At 40.9% G+C, this 14842-nt stretch overlaps 1 protein-coding gene and 1 long non-coding RNA gene across 2 annotated transcripts in view; both read left to right on the top strand.

The window, feature by feature from the left end:
- LOC122123338 (zinc finger protein 157-like) overlaps nt 1-14842 on the top strand; it is a 537300-nt gene that overhangs the window by 28406 nt on the left and 494052 nt on the right. The gene's annotated exons all lie outside the window — the stretch shown is intronic.
- On the top strand, nt 7776-9264 carry LOC122123249. Its single transcript, XR_006150360.1, has 3 exons — nt 7776-7791; nt 7867-7879; nt 9144-9264. It is a non-coding gene; the product is annotated as an uncharacterized LOC122123249 (long non-coding RNA).

Genomic DNA, 14842 nt, shown 5'->3' with positions numbered 1-14842 from the left:
CGTGAGCCACCAGCGCCCGGCTTCATACCTTTTTTTGTCATTAGCACACTGTGTAGATTACAGTTCACTCAGGCAAATTGACTGATTTTATAACTCACTAACACTGAGGCTAAGACGTATTTCTTTTCTTTTTTTTTTTTTTGGGTCCGGTCGTGGGTCTGAACTCTGGGCCTGGGCGCTGTCCCTCAGCTCTTCAGCTCAAGGCTAGCGCTCTACCACTTGAGCCATAGTGCCACTTCCGGCTTTTTTCTTTTTGCTTATGTGGTGCTGAGGAATCGAACCCAGGGTCTCAGGTATGCAAGGCAAGAGCTCTACCACTGAGCCACCTTCCCAGCCCCTTGAAAGTACTTATATACCACTATTTTCCCTAGTGTTTTCACTAATTTTTTTTTGTGGTTGTTGGGCTTGCATTTCAGGCCTGGGTGCTGTCCCTCAGCTCTTCAGCTCAAAGCTAGTGCTCTACCACTTGAGGCCACAGCGCCACTTCTGGCTTTTTCTGCTTATGTGGTGCTGAGGAATCAAACCCAGAGCCTATGCATGCAAGACAAGCATTGTACTACTGAGCCATCTTTCCAGCCCGTTTGCACTAATTTATACTCACACAAACACGTATAAGGCTCCTTTTCCGGACATCCTCACTAGAAGTTGTTCTTGTTTGTGTACTTACTGTCACTGTGACTCAACGGAGATGAAATCTCAATGTCATTTCTTTTTTTTGGGGGGGGGGGTCCGGTCGTGGGGCCTCAACTCTGAGCCTGGGCACTGTCCCTCAGCTCTTCAGCTCAAGGCTAGCAGTCAGGAAATGGCGCTATAGCTCAAGTGGTAGAGCGCTCGCCTTGAGCTGAAGAGCTGAGGGACAGCGCCCAGGCCCAGAGTTCAAGCCCCACGACCGACCCCCCCCCAAAAAAAGGCTAGCACTCTACCACTTGAGCCACAGCACCACTTCCGGCTTTTTTCTTTTTGCTTATGTGGTGCTGAGGAATCGAACCCAGGGCCTTGAGCATGCAAGGCAAGCGCTTTACTACTGAGCCACCTTCCCAGCCCCTCAATGTCATTTCTATTAGCATTTCCTTTATGGCCAATGATGTTGAGTATTGGTCCATCTACAGATATTCTCATTTGTTTCTTTTGGAACTCAGTCTTTGTTTTTGTTGGTCATGAGGCCTGAACTCAGCATGAGCTCTGTTTCTGTGCTCTTCAGCTCAAGACTAGCGCTTTACCACTTGAGCCACAGAGCCACCTCCAGTTTTCTGGTGGTTAATTGGACATTAGGGGTTCAAGAGCTTTCCTGCCTAGGCTGGCTTTGAAGCTTGAACCTCAGATCTTAGCCTCCTGAGTAGCTAGGATTACAGGCATGAGCCACGGGTGCCCAGCTAGTTCAGTCTTTTGTCTCTTCAGTTCATTTGCCTATTTATTTATTTATTTATTTGGGTCCAGTCGTGGGGCCTGAACTCTGGGCCTGGGCGCTGTCCCTCAGCTCTTCAGCTCAAGGCTAGTGCTCTACCACTTGAGCCACAGAGCCACTTCCGGCTTTTTTTTTTCTTTTTGCTTATGTGGTGCTGAGGAATTGAACTTAGGGCCTCATGCATGCAAGGCAAGCACTCTACCACTGAGCCACCTTCCCAGCCCCTCATTTGCCTATTTTCTTGATTGGATCATTGGTTCTATGCAAGTTTTGATATTTGAGCTTTTGTTGTATCTTGATTATCTTTCTATTTTCAGATATACTGCTGTTAAAGATGTTTTCCCATTCTGTAGTCTATTAGGCCATGTTTTAATCTACATTTAGTAAATCTGTAATAACATCATCTAAATAATTAAAGACCTTACCTTGTTATTTACTACATAAATGCTGGATTATTTCCATGATACAAAAATCTGTGCACACTATCTTCTCCATATACCCAGTTTTTAGATTTGATCGGCTCCAATGCTAGTTTCCTTATTATTGTTTTTGCCAGTACTTGAGTTTGAATGCAGGTTTTGTGCTTGTTCAGTTTCCTTGCTCACAGCTGGTTCTCTACCCTTTAAACCATGCCTCCAATTCAGCTTTTTGCTGATTAATTCAAGATAAAGTCTTGTAGTCTTTTCTTCCTGGGCTGGCTCTATTACTTGATAATCAGATCTCAATTTCATGAGGCTCTAGGCTTAGAGGCAAAAGCCACCAGTACGTATATATTTCTTTCCTTTTATATCTGTTGCAGTTCAAAATAAGATGAATTTTCAAGTGTTCAGTTTTATAAAAGTATGTCTACTTCTATTTGGACCTATATGTATACAGAAAGAGAGAGACAGACAGACAGAGACAGAGACAGAGGAAGAAGAAGGAGGAGGAAGAAGAGAAAGAAGAGGAAGAGGAAGAAGAGGAAGAGGAGGAAGAAGAAGAGGAGGAAGAGGAAGAGGAGGAGGAGGAGGAGGAGGAGGAGGAGGAGGAGGAAACTAAAGGCATTCCTTGGCTAACCATGACTGTGAACATTCTTTACAATAACCTAGTAGCATTTTATGCACACATAAAATGTATATGTATGCACACATGATTGTGTATGTGGCTATATATACACATAGACACATCCATTCATGTACATTCACTCACAAACACACATAGATTAGATAGATAGATAGATAGATAGATAGATAGATAGATAGATAGATAGATAGAGGCAGTGCCTTACAGTGTAGCCCTGGCTTGCTCTCAAACTAGTAAACTTCCTGTCTCCTCCTCCTAAGTTTTAAATTATAAGCCTGCCCAACACAGCTAGCTTAGTAATATTACTTGAAATGAGTATACTACTGTCCTCAAATCAAATGAGCTTTTATTTATTAAGGAAGTATTTAGTGGAAGTAAACAATAAAATACCTCCACATCCCTACTACAGAAACCTCATTTTCTGCAGTTAAGAGGATTCCTTAAAAGTGTGCATTTTTGCATAAACATGCACTTAATATGGCTGGTATTAATTTCCACATATTACAGCCAATATGCCAATATAAGGGTTTGAACTCATTGCCTGTGTGCTGTCCCTGAACTACTTTGCTTAAGGCCTTACCACTTGAGCCACATCTCTACTACTTTGGGATTTCTGGTGATTAATTAGAGATAAGAGTCCCATGGAGTTTTCTGCCTAGGCTGCCTTCAAAGCTCAATCCTCAGAACTCAGGTTTCTAGGCGTGAACTACCTGGGCTTAGCAGCTTTAATATTTTTTATTTATATGTATCAGGTTATTTCTGGTACTTAAAATAATTTGTTTGGTGAGTTGGGAGATCATAATCTCAATGACTTCCTTGATAGTTCAGGTGTAAACCACAGGTGTCTGGCTGAATACTAAGTCCCAAGATCTTCTTGAATACTTCATAATGACCAACACTTTTCCATTTTGTAGGTTTCAGACATGTTTTGGGTTGTAAGGGAGGAACAAGCTGAGAAGGAGAAACAGGAATACTTGCTCAGAGTGCTAATGTGTCAGAGAAACTATTCAGTGAGGTGAACTGTGCTTTTATTTATTTATTTTTGGGTCAGGTTGTGGGGCCTGAACTCTGGGCCTGGACGCTGTCCCTCAGCTCTTCAGCTCAAGGCTAGTGCTCTACAACTTGAGCCACAGCACCACTTCCGGCTTTTTTCTTTTTGCTTATGTGGTGCTGAGGAATCGAACCCAGGGCCTCTGACATGCAAGGCAAGCGCTCTACCACTGAGCCAACTTCCCAGCCCCCACTCCTGGTTTTTCTAGTGGTTTACTGGAGATAAGAGTCTCATGGAGTTTCCTGCCTAGGCTGGCTTTGAACCATGATCTTTGGATCTTAGCCTCCTGAGTAGCTAGGATTACAGGCGTGAGCCACCATGCCCAGCTGGTTTTCAATTCTAAATCATTTAAATAATCTTACTAATATCTGTTTTTTGAGAATTTATCAAACAGTAAATGAGTTTCCTTGTTTGTGTGCCTGTTTTTCAGGGACCAATATGGGTCTTGTGTCCTGTTCCACTATGGCTCCTCTGAGATGATCTCCCTCATGAGAGCCAATGATTTTTCAAAAGGTCTCATAAGTTGGCAAGCGGTATTGGGGAGTCTGGGTATATTCAAATGACTGCATGAGTTTGTCCTGATTTATGCATAGCACTGATTTAATATTTCAGTTGAATGAAATGTTATCTTATTGCTTACTCCAAAGCAATATGTGCGTATATACATATATATAATACACACAAATGTAAATATGCATGTATATACACAAACATATATACATATGTATATACATACCTGTCTTTGAAAGAATTGCAGACATTTTATATTAGAATGATTTCAAACTGAAAGAAAGTTGAAATTGGTTAGGTTAATATTTCAAATCAAGGTGGCTCAGTGGTAGAATGCTTGCCTTGGCTGCATGAGCCTCTGGGTTCAATTCCTCAGCACCACATAAGCAGAAAAAGCCAGAAGTGGTGCTGTGGCTCAAGTGGTAGAGCACTAGCTTTGAACTGAAGAGCTGAGGGACAGCACCCAGGCCCAGAGTTCAGGCCCCACGGCCGACCAAAAATATTCAAATCAAGAAAGCAGATTTTTATTTTTTACATCACATTTCTCCTTAGTTCACAGTGAAAATTTCACTATCAGTAAAAGTGCATTTTGAATGCTGCTCACGTTTTGTCATTTTTAAATGATTTCATATATAGACATTATTATTATGTATGGTTGTGTGGTTCACTTTTTTTGAAACAATAATGCCCATGGTAAAATGGCTGGTGGCAGGTACTCAATGTGAACATTTTATGATGACCTCTCACCATGATGCTGAGATGATGCAGTCTTGCCTTCTACTCCAACTGTTACTCAGACCCAAGAGGCTCATCTTTCTTAATAGTTGGGACAGTCTCTGCTTCCTGTCTAAAGTCCTGAGAGAAGGGAAATCTGAGCTGTTGCTGTATAGGTATGTTCATACAGAGCTTCTGAATGCTTTTACACATGGACTTCTCAATCTGTATTCCTCACCATTTAAAAAGTTTTGCAATATCTTTACTTATGGTCAACTATACTACCTTCAACCTCTATAAGAAGTTGGTTCTATTTTTCTTAGCTTCTGTTTTGTGTGATTTTGCTCAGTATCTTTCTGTACCTGGTTATTTAGCTTAATATATTCTTTTTTGGGGGGGGGTCCAGTTGTGGGGCCTGGGCGCTGTCCCTCAGCTCTTTAGCTCAAGGCTAGCGTTCTACCACTTGAGCCACAGTGCCACTTCCTGCTTTTTCCTTTTTGCTTATATGGTGCTGAGGAATTGAACCCAGGGCCTTAGGCATGCAAGGCAAGAGCTCTACCACTGAGCCACCTTCCCAGCCCCAGCTTAATATATTCTTATCCACAGCCCTCCAAGATACTGCAAATGACTGCCTTCTTCTCATCACAAAGAAAAATATGTGTTCCAGTGTTGGATATGAAATCACTGCACAATGAAAACATGGCACATAAAATTGTACTTCAAAATACTGTCTTTACATACCTATGCAGCAGAAAGCATTGAGGATCAATTTTTGCCTTTGTTTTACCGTACCAAATGTCCAGAACAGTCCTACTTCTATCTACTTGTCTCTCTCATTCCATTGATTTCTGTAACCCTCTTCTAATTAACATTTTCCCCCATTTTTCATATTTCTAATTTTTTACATTACATCCAGAATTAAGTTTAAGAAAACCATATTTTTATTGTGTTTTGATACAATTATCTGAAGAAATCTGGGCCAAGGGGTAGTAGTGGTTGTAGAGAGATATCCATTCTGCTGAGAACTGCAATTTCAGCCTCCAGGCCCTTCACAGCATGCACTGGTGTTTTATTATAACTCACTCAGAATGTATAAGAGAGAATTAATCACAAGTGACTCCTCACTAGTGATTAATTAAATATTAAATAAGCATTGAAATTATTTTGGGGTTACTCATTCAAAATCAAATGCTTAAGACACTTGTCTTTATTTACCCACCTAAGAAACCAGAAGGGGAACTATGGCTCAAGTGGTATAGCATTAGCCTTGAACAAAAATGTTTAAGGAGAGTATGTAGGCTCCAAGTTCAAGCTGCAGGACTTGTACCCATACAAAAAGCAAATATATCCCCAGGGGCTGGGAAGGTAGCTCAGTAGTAGAGTGCTTGCCTTGCATGCATGAGGCCCTGGGTTCAATTCCTCAGCACCACATAAGCAAAAAGAAAAAAGCTGGAAGTGGTGCTGTGGCTTAAGTGGTAGAGCACTAGCCTTGAGCTGAAGAGCTGAGGGACAGCACCCAGGCCCAGAGTTCAGGCCCCACGACCGGACCCCCCAAAAAATATATATCCCCAAATATGTGTCCTTCCATGTTCTACGAATGTTTCATGAGCTAATTTGGGGACAAAAGACAATGAGACAGATTTTCCTACTGTGCACATTTTATAATAAACAAGAAGTAGTATCTTACATTCAAAAATGGAATTAGAAATAGTCATTTGTATTATACTTCAGGGTCTGCACATTTAATGGGTAACTTTAGGGGGACAGTGAAAAATATCAATGATTTCATGTCTTTGGCTCAAATCATGGCATTCTGTTTCTATCTATCACTCCCAAAACCACTTTGGAGATGACCTGAGTAGAGTCTCAAAGGTCTGGAGCTCTAATTTCTGAGATGAGTTTATATAGTTACCTTGATGAACCATTCCTTACTATGAAAGACACAAGTCAATTTCACTCTCTTCATTACTTGTCAAGCCTGGAAGTAATTAATGACCATCACTTGTGTTCAAGTCATTTGAATAATATTCAGGGACATCATCTTCACTCAACACAATGAAAGGATGTGAAGTATTGGTTCAGCAAGTACCCAAGTATAAAGAATTGTTTCCTATTACACCTGGCTTACCTCTGCCATGAAGGATTCCTCTGTATATATTTTTTTAAATTTAATTTAATTTTATTTGTGAACATACTGAACAGAGGGGTTACAATTACATGGGCAGGATAATGCGTACATTTCTTACCAAGCATTGCAGCCTCCTCCTTTGGTTTACCCTTCACATCCCTTCCCAGCTACCCCCCCCCCCCCCCCCCGCAATCTCAATCCTTCTCCTCCCCCCCCCCCCCCCTCCCTGCACCGACGTTGTAAAGCTCGTTTTGGACATGACAACTTGTACTTCTCATTGTTGCAACAGGTCCACCTGTATCCTTAAACAACTGGTTTTCCCTATCTCCTCCACAAGTTATACTGACATCAAATATAGTGAAAGCAGGGGTTATACTGTGGGGGAGGGACATACAAAGCAACAAAGAGATAATCTTATAAATGCGTTATCCTCTGTATATTTTACAGAGGTTTGTAACAAAGATTTTCCTACATTGGGTTTCTTTCCTTTGTGAGTGCTCCAATGCTTGTTGAAAGTTGTATTTTGGTTGAAAGACTTCTGATGTTTACATTTACAGAGATTCTGTCATGTCTCTTGGCCTCTAATACCTGTAATGTGACTTCTGCTTAAACATTTATCTACATCTATTATACTCAGATTGTCTCTCCTCTGTATGTTCTCAGATGCAGTGAGGACTGACTTCTGATTAAAAGTGATTGCACATTTGTTATATTCTTTTTTTACTATTTGAGTCAGTTCTCTGATGAACACTGAAGTATGCCTTCCAGGTGAAAGACTTTCCATATTTGTAATATGTACAAGTATTCTCTTCCTGTGTGTGTTCTGTGAACAGTGAGGCATGCCTACTTGGTGAAGGACTTTCCGCATTTGTTACATTCACAACATTTCTCTCCTGTGTGTGCTTTCTGATGTAAACTGAGGTATGATTTCTTGAAAACTTCCCACATTTGTTTCATTCATGTCTGTCCTGTAGGTTTTCAAGGCTGAACTCTGAGCTGTGCCTTCTAGGTGAAAGACTGCACATTTGCTGCATTCATAAGGCTTATAAAATGTGTACATTCTCTTATGCAAACTGAGTTTTCTTCCAGGTAAAAGACTATCCACATTTCTTATATCCCTAAGGTTTCTCATTTGTGTAAACCCAAATTTGTGAGTGGAGGTATGAATTCTGGGTAAAAGACTTTCCACATTTCTTACATTCATAAGGTTTTTCTCCTGTGTGTGTTCTCTGATGTATGTTGAAATCTGAATTCAAACTGAAGGACTTTTAACATTTGTTATATTTATACAGTTCATCATATGTGTGAATTCTATTATGCCTGCAGAGGTATGACCTCTGCTTGAAGGTCTTTCCACATTTGTTGCATTCATAAAGTTTCTCTTGGGCTGGGAAGGTGGCTTAGTGGTAGAGTGCTTGCCTAGCATGCATGAAGCCCTGGGTTCGATTCCTCAGTACCACAAAAACAGAAAAAGCCAGAAGTGGTGCTGTGGCTAAAGTGGTAGAGTGCTAGCCTTGAGCACAAGAAGCTCAAGCTTTGAGTTCAAGCCTAGGAATGACAAAACAAAAACAAAAACACTTTCTAGCTGGGCGCTGGTGGCTCACGCCTGTAATCCTAGCTACTCAGGAGGCTGAGATCTGAGGATCATGATTCAAAGCCAGCCTGGGCAGGAAAGTCCGTTAGACTCTTATCTCCAGTAAACCACTCAGAAAACCAGAAATGGCACTGTGGCTCTAGTGGAAGAGTACAAGCCTGGAGCTGCAAAGCTGAGGGACAGCACCCAGGCCCAGAGTTCAAGCCCCACGACTGACAAAAAAAAAGTTTCTCTCCTGTGTGTGTTTTCTGATGCCACTTGAGGTATGACTTCTGTCTAAAAAAATTTCCACATCTTACTTTAATAAGGTTTCTCTCCTGTGTGTGTTCTCTGATGCACAGTGAGCTTTAATTTCTGTCTGAAAGAACTTCCACATTTGTTACATTCATAAGGTTTCTCTCCTGTGTGAACTATCTTATGTTTGTTGAAATCTGATTTCCAGGTGAAGGACTTTCCACATTTGTTACATTCATAAGGTTTCTCACCTGTGTGAATTCTATTATGCCTGCAGAGGTTTGCCTCTGCCTGAAGGTCTTCCCACATTTGTTGCATTCATAAGGTTTTATTCCTGTGTAATGTAAAGTGAGCTCTGATTTCTGTCTGAAAGACCTTCCACATTTGTTATATTCATAGGATTTCTCTCCTTTGTGAATTACGTCTGTTGAAATCTGATTTCCAGGTGAAGGACTTTCCACATTTGTTACATTCATAAGGTTTCTCACCTGTGTGAATTCTCTTATGGCGGCTGAGGTTTGAAGTCTTAGTGAAGGACTTTCCACATTTCTTACATTCATGTTTCTCTCCTGAATGTATTCTCTGATGCAAAGTGAACTTGGGCTTCAGTCTGAAAGACTTTCCACATTTATTGCATTCATAAAGCTTCTTTTCTATGTCAGTTATCTGATGGCTGCTGAGAACTGACTTCTGGGTGGAAAATTTCCTGCATTTCTCATATGCATAGGGGTTCTCTTATGGTGGTGTTTGAAGTGGGAATGTCAAGTCTGACTTCTGAGAGATCGATTTTGCACATTTGTTATACTCATCAGACTTTTTCTGATATTTGCTCTGAGGTTTTGTAAGGTATATTACATTCACTACATGCAAAAAGATTCTGTCCTGTATGCATTTTCTGATGTGTAGTGGGTGTAGGTCTTTTTTTGGCAGGGGGGGGGGGTTGTTGGGTCAGGTCAAGGGGCCTGAACTCTGGGCCTGGCTGTTGTCCCTTGAGCCACAAGGCCACTTCCGGATTTTTTTTCTTTTTGCTTATGTGGTGCTGAGGAATCGAACCCAGGGCCTCAGGCATGCAAGGCAAGTGCTCTACCACTGAGCCACCTTCCCAGCCCAAGTGCATGTCTTAAGTAGAATGTTTTTCCATATACAGTACATTCAGCTGTTTTTCTTCCTTCCTGAAGGAGAGCAGATTTATCATAGTCCTCCCGATATTAATTATAGTCATTGAGCCAGGCGCTGGTGGCTCACGCTTATAATCCTAGCTACTCAAGAGGCTGAGATCTGAGGATCTCGGTTCAAAGCCAGCCCAGGCAGGAAAGTTCGTGAGACTCTTATCTCCAATAAACCACTAGAAAACCAGAAGTGGTGCTGTGGCTCATGCGGTAGAGCGCTCGCCTTGAGCTGAAGATCACAAGGACAGCCCCCAAGCCCAGAGTTCAAGCCCCATGACCGACAAAAAAAAAAAAAAAAAAAGAATGCCGGGCGCTGGTGGCTCATGCCTGTAATCCTAGCTACTCAGGAGGCTGAGATCTGAGGATCGTGGTTCAAAGCCAGCCCGGGCAGGAGAGACCCTGAGACTCCTATCTCCAATAAACCACCAGAAAACCGGAAGTGGCGCTGTAGCTCAAGTGGTAGAGCGCTCGCCTTGAGCTGAAGAGCTGAGGGACAACGCCAAGGCCCAGAGTTCAAGCCCCACGACCGACAAAAAAAAAAAAAAAATTAAAAAAAAAAAAAAAAAAGAATATAGTCACTGAGTTTAATATCGTCCCCTCACCATCATATTCTAAATACTACAGTTCATTTGGATTTTCATAATTTCGACTAAAATGCTCTGAATATCTGATGGATTTGTTCAACTATAGGAGACACGCCGGATGTATATATAGCATGCATCTTATCAGGCTCACTATAGGGAAGCATGTTCGAGCCATTGCTGGCTTCAAACCAAAATATTCAGATTTCAGCCTCTTGCATAGCTAGGATTATAGGCATGAACCACTGCACCCAGTGCCAGGTTTGGATTATAAATACCCATGTTCAACAAGTGTTTCCAGATCATGCTTAATAGAGTTATATACATCTATTCTAGATTGTATATCCACCTACAATAATCACCTCAAGTTTCAGAAGATGGTCTCCTGTTAGTGCAGCATAGTTTAGATCTTTAGGCAAACTGCTGATTTGGCTTCTTAAAGAATAAGAATAGGGCTGGGAAGGTGGCTTAGTAGTAGAGTGCTTACCTTGCATGCATGAGGCCCTGGGTTCGATTCCTCAGCACCATATAAGCAGAAAAAGCTGGAAGTGGCACTATGGCTCAAGTGGTATAGCACTAGACTTGAGCTGAAGAGTTGAGGGACAGTGCCCAGGCCCACGACTGACAAAAAAAAAAAAAAAAAAAAAGAATGAGAATAAACTATCCTGAGGAGTTATATGATCAAGTTGAAGTTTTCCTCATAAAAAAAGGACACTTTTCAAGTGTCTTATGCCTAAATAGCATTACAAGTTTGGTAAATATTCACATATCTCCTAAACACAAATAACTTGACATTACAAATTAATGTGACTTTTGCTCACCCAAGAACACCAGGTTGGTGTAGGTCTCCAGCATTACATCTCTATACAGGGTCTTCTGAGAAATATCCAGGTCCTGCCTCTCCTCCCAGCCAAAGTCCACAGCCACAGCACCAAATGACACCAGCTTCTGTAAGGCACATTTCCATTAAGCAATTAGGCCCTGAGCCATGAGAACACTAAGTCTGGAAATTCATTTTTCTACATGCAGAATTTGTTTTACATAAAATGTTTGGAGCTTGCTGTGTTATTTACAGAGTGGTAGAAACAAAAATCAAAGTAGAAATATTTTCTCTAGGGCTGGGAAGGTGGCTCAGTGGCAGAGCGCTTGCCCTACATGCATGAGGCCCTGGGTTCGATTACTCAGCACCACATAAGCAAAAAGAAAAAAGCCGGAAGTGGCGCTGTGGCTCAAGTGGTAGAGCACTAGCCTTGAGCTAAAGAGCTGAGGGACAGCACCCAGGCCCAGAGTTCAGGCCCCACGACTGGACCCCCCCCCCAAAAAAGAAATATTTTCTCTATATTAACTTGGTCATTATTGATAGTTTCCCTAATACATCAGACACATTTCTCGTACTAGCAATAGAGAGAAGATAACAATTCAAAGAAGCGAATTATCTGGCATGACAACATTAAGTCTAAGTAGGTGTCTGAAAGAGTGTGTTTAGCTTATTTTGATAAAATTATCAGGGTAAAAATGAAGGAAACGAACAATTTTTCCTGCAGTTTCATATTCTGGCTTACTGAAAAGCCTATTCAGATCTTATATTAAAAATGGTATCATAAGAAATTCATGCAATATATTCCCCATTTTGTCCACCTACAAAAAGCATAGTGTCCAGGTGAATTTGGAAGGAAATAATAGTACTCAAGAAAATAGCTAATGAGGGCTAGGAAGGTGGCTCAGTGGTAGAGTGCTTACCTTGCATGCTTGAGGCCCTGGGTTCGATTCCTCAGTACCACATAAGCAGAAAAAAAAAGCCAAAAGTGGTGCTGTGCTCAAGTGGTAGAGTGCTAGCTCTGAGCTAAAGAGCTGAGAGACAGGGCCCAGACCCAGAGTTCAGGCCCCCATGACCAGACCCCCCCCCACCAAAAAAAAAGAAAGTAGCTAATGATTCACTTGGTACTTATAAGATTTGACTTAGCTCCCACAATAAAAATATCCCATGTTAATCATGTTTTTGTTATTAAATTTCTAAAGATTGAAGTGTGGACAAAGATACCGTGATACTTTCTTCATAAGTAAACAAAGAAGTCTCGTGAACTTTTTTGAATATCACCTATCTTGTACAATACAGGATGTAGGTCAGAGTGGAATAAAGTATTTCTTGACCAGATTTGCATTTTAATAGGTTTTCATAGAAGGATGGAGGTAAATAGATATGGTCTGAAAAAACACTCACAATACCAAAAAAAGAAGAAAGAAAAAGTGAAATATGACCTCCACAAGCAGGACGGAGAAAAACAAGAATAAAGAAGGATGAAGCCGGGCAGCGGTGGCTCACGCCTGTAATCCTAGCTACTCAGAAGGCTGAGATCTGAGGATCATAGTTCAAAGCCAGCCCAGCCTGGAAAGTCTGTGAGACTCTTATCTCCAATTAACTACTCAGAAAACTGAAATGGCACTATGGCTCAAGTGGTAGAGTGCTAGCCTTGAGCTGAAGGACAGCATTCAGGCCGAGTTCAATCCCCATGACCAAAAAAAGAAAGAAAGAAAGAAAAAAAAAAAGGATGTGATCTAAAAAAATAGAACAAAAAAATTTTTTGGGGTGGGGAGTCCAGTCAGGGGCCTGAACTCTGGGCCTGGGTGCTGTCCCTCAGGTCTTCAGCTCAAGGCTAGCACTCTACCACTTGAGCCACAACGCCACTTAGAACAAATTTTTAAAAGTTAGAATGATATATGGTACCAATTTGTTATGCAGAGGCTAGAAGGAGAGAGTTTCAACTCCCAAATGGAACCCCAGTACAAATGAAGAATGGTTAACAATTACCCCAATGTGGCTATGTTTGACAGTACCAGAGGTGAATGCTGAATAAAACACAAAAAAGAAAATATATCTGTAAAGTGTTGAAAGAAAATAAACTTCAATTCACAATACATTGGTCAGAGGAGCTTTTTTTAAAAATGTAGATTGAAGATATTTTCAGGCAAAGAATTCATTAATAACACATCTGCATTTTAAGAGTGTTATAAGGTATTATCCTGCTTCAAGGGAATAACAAAAGATGCCAACATAGATATACACAAGGTCATTAAAATGGTAAATGGGTAGATAAGTATGAAAAAATATATAGAACTTCTATTTTATGTAATTTCTCTAAAATGATTTGTGGGAGGAAAACATATAGCACCACATTAATGATTCCTAATGTATGAAGATTTAATATGTAAACAGAGAGTGTATTATGAATAAAGTAGGTGGACTGGGCATATGGATCAATTAATATTGTTCTTGCCGGGGCTGGGAAGGTGGCTCAGTGGTACAGCGCTTGCCTTGCATGCCTGAGGCCCTGGGTTCGATTCCTCAGCACCACATAAGAAAAAAGAAAAAAGCCGGAAGTGGCACTGTGACTCAAGTGGTAGAACGCTAGCCTTAAGTTGAAGAGCTGAAGAGCTGAGGGACAACGCCCAGGCCCAGAGTTCAGGCCCCACAACCGGATCCAAAAAAAAAAAAAAATATTATTCTTGCCTGGCAAATATGAGGGCCTGACTTCAAAGAATTAATTCCATCAAAAAAATTAAAAGAGCAACATTTAGATTATAAATGGAATTATTCCATTGAATAGAAACTATATTATATCGTGTTGCATGCTGGTACTGTGAAAATATTGTAAACTCTTAGAATATCTAGTAATAATACAATCAAGTACATCCAGCATGTTAATTTTCTATGTCTGCCATAACCAAGTATCAGATTGGGTGAGAAACTTATTTTCTAGTAGTTCTATAGTATAACAATGATTTTTGTGCATGTTTTACTTCTTCTGAAGCTCTATGCTTCAGCCTGAGGAGGGCCTTTGGTCTGAACATAAAATATCTGATTATTTCTTTATGAGGAAAACAGTCAAACAACCAGACTAGATTATATCTATTACATAATAGCATTTTCAAAGGAAACATTAAGTCTTGAATATTTGGGTTTTTTTTGGGTCCAGTCGTGGGGCCTGAACTCTGAGCCTGGGTGCTGTCCCTCAGCTCTTCAGCTCAAGGCTAGCACTCTACCTTGAGCCACAGCGCCACTTCTGGCTTTTTTCTTTTTGCTTATGTGGTGCTGAGGAATCGAACCCAGGGCCTCAGGCATGTAAGGCAAGCGCTCTACCAGTGAGCCACCTTCCCAGCCCCAAGTCTTGAATATTTGTGAATTGCACAGATTCAATGAATCAGAGAATCAAAATAGTTGAAAAAGTATGGCACCTGTATTAAATGTGCAGTCTTTGAAAAAACTGTCATTATCTTATGAACAATGCAGTATTACAACTATATACATAGGATTTAAATTGTAATAGGTATTAAAGTTGATTTACAGTATATAGAAGAACGCCAGCAGTTTATGTTAGACATGATGTACAGTGTAC

The sequence above is a fragment of the Dipodomys spectabilis genome, unplaced genomic scaffold, assembly GCF_019054845.1.
Source record: "Dipodomys spectabilis isolate Male_0828 unplaced genomic scaffold, ASM1905484v1 ptg000227l, whole genome shotgun sequence".
NCBI lineage: Eukaryota > Metazoa > Chordata > Mammalia > Rodentia > Heteromyidae > Dipodomys > Dipodomys spectabilis.
The sequence above is the reverse complement of the archived record's forward strand: the minus strand, read 5'-3'. Positions and strand labels throughout refer to the sequence as shown.